Source organism: Drosophila erecta, unplaced genomic scaffold (genome assembly GCF_003286155.1).
Source record: "Drosophila erecta strain 14021-0224.00,06,07 unplaced genomic scaffold, DereRS2 tig00000021-arrow-pilon, whole genome shotgun sequence".
Classification (NCBI taxonomy): Eukaryota; Metazoa; Arthropoda; class Insecta; order Diptera; family Drosophilidae; genus Drosophila; species Drosophila erecta.
In genome coordinates this window covers 23997452-24000291 of record NW_020825198.1, presented here as the reverse complement: position 1 = coordinate 24000291, position 2840 = coordinate 23997452, and positions in this window count along the sequence as shown.

The following is a 2840-nucleotide window of genomic DNA, read 5'->3' as shown; positions in this document are numbered from 1 at the left end:
AGCATTCCAAAAGTTAAAATTATTAATCTCTGAAGATCCGATCCTAAAAATACCGAATTTCGAGAGGAAATTTACATTGACAACAGATGCCAGCAATGTAGCTTTAGGAGCTGTTTTATCACAAGACGGACACCCTATAAGTTACATCAGCAGAACACTAAATGAACATGAAATCAATTACAGCGCTATAGAAAAGGAATTATTAGCAATAGTTTGGGCAACCAAAACTTTCAGACATTATCTATTAGGGCGACACTTCGAAGTAGCTTCTGACCATCAACCATTGTGCTGGCTACACAAACTAAAAGAGCCTAACTCCAAGTTGACTAGAGGAAGATTAGACTATCGGAGTACGACTTCGACATAAGGTACATCAAAGGGAAAGAAAACCATGTCGCGGACGCACTGTCTAGAACCAAAATAGAACAGACATTTTTCGGAGAATCCACGCAACATAGCGCGGAAGAAGATAGTAGCGGACTAATAGGCCTATCTGAAAAAGCAATAAACTACCATAAAAGACAAATCATTTTTTCGAAAGGTCCCAATAATAATACAGAATATGAAACCTATTTCAAGAAACAAATAGTACGTATCTCCTATGCAGAAATGACCTTCGAAACAGCCAAACAATACTTACTCAACCACTTTTGTTCGAAGAATAGCGCCCTTTACATCGAAAGCGATGCAGACTTTGAAGTGATTCAAAGCGCGTACACAGAAACCATGAATCCAAAGTGTACAAAGATTTTCCGAAGTCTCGTCTTATTAAAAAACATTCCTACTTATGCAAAATTCAAAGAAAATTCAAACACACACGAAAAGTTATTACACCCAGGAATTCAAAAAACGAAACTTACTACTTTCCTAATAGCCAACTCCTTATTCAAAATATAATCAATGAATGTCAAGTTTGTAACTTAGCCAAGACAGAACACCGCAATACAAAAATGCCAATGAAAATTACCCCTAAACCCGAACATTGCCGCGATAAGTTTGTAATAGATATCTATTCTTCTGAAGGGAATCACTATTTGAGCTGTATCGATGTTTACTCCAAATTCGCCACTCTCGAACAGATAAAGACAAAGGACTGGATAGAATGTAAAAACGCCTTAATGCGTATATTTAATCAGTTGGGGAAACCTAGACTTCTTAAAGCAGACAGAGACGGCGCATTCTCCAGCCTAGCCCTTTAACGTTGGCTCGAAACCGAAGACGTAGAATTACAACTTAACACTACGAAAACAGGTGTCGCTGACATAGAGAGGCTACACAAGACTATAAATGAAAAAATTCATAAAAAATTCTGACGACAACGAGACCAAGTTAAGTAAAATAGAAACAATCCTTTACATCTACAATCACAAGACCAAACACGACACTACTGGACAAACCCCCGCTCACATATTCATTTATGCCGGACAACCAATTCTAGATACACAACACGATAAGGAAGTTAGAATTAACGAAATAAACAAAAACAGAACCGAATACAATGTTGACACTAGATACAGAAAGGGACCATTACAAAAAGGAAAATTAGAAAACCCTTTTAAATTAACAAAAAACGTCGAACAAACTGACGAAGACCATTATAAAATCACCAATAGGAATAGAGAGACACATTACTACAAAACTCAATTTAAAAAACAGAAAAAAATTAATGAACTTCCCATTCTGCAGGCCCCTGGTTCATCATAATACTCCTCCTCACGTCTACAAAATTATGCCAAACCCAACAACTTCAAATCAACAACATTGACACTAACCACGGATACCTCCTATTTTCCGATAAATCGATTCAAATCCCTTCAGAATACGAACATCATTGTCTTCGCATAAACCTTTCCGATATAGATAACCTAACCCACTATTTTAACAATAAGATAACTAACTACACTAATATTCCCCAAATTGACCTTTTGTACAATAAAATGCGAAGAGAACTTAGCGGAATAACTTTACACCAGACAAATAGACAGAAACGAGGACTAATCAACATAGTAGGATCAGCGTTTAAATATTTATTTGGAACATTAGATAACAATGACCGAACAAAGATTGAAAAACAATTAGAATCAGTAGCAACAAGTTCAATAAATCTACATGAAATAAATGACATAATTCAACTCATTAACAGAAACATACAAAGAACAAAAGAATTCTTAGACGAACATAGTAACAGAGAACAGTTAATATACGAACTTATCCAATTTACCGAGTATATAGAAGACATTGCAATGGGAATGCAACTTTCACGACTAGGACTATTTAATCCCAAATTACTCAATTACGACAGACTAGAGAACGTTGACAACAGTAACATCTTACAAATTAAAATATCAACCTGGATTAGTACTAACCAAATACTTATCATAGCACATATCCCCATTAAGCAAAAAACTGTCCACACAATTAACATAATACCTTACCCAGATAATAACGGGTACCAACTCGATCACAACGAAAAAGATACTTATTTTGAAGAACATGGCAAAATTTATAATCAAAATAGTAAAGAAATAAGTAACGAATGTATTAAGAACATTATAAAAAGAACTAAACCAATTTGCAATTTTGTCCCCACAACAGTTAACCAGATAATTAAATACGTTGAACCAAACAATATCCTTACTTGGAACATAAAGAATACTATTATAGAACAAGATTGCCAAGAAATAAATAAAAATGTAACAATTAACGGCAATAAAATAATAACAATAAAACAATGTAAAATTAAAATAGGAAAGATAACATTAAACGAAAACCAGCTAAATCCCGAAATAAATCTAACCCCATTGTACACACCCATTGAACTAATAAAAATAAAACCAATA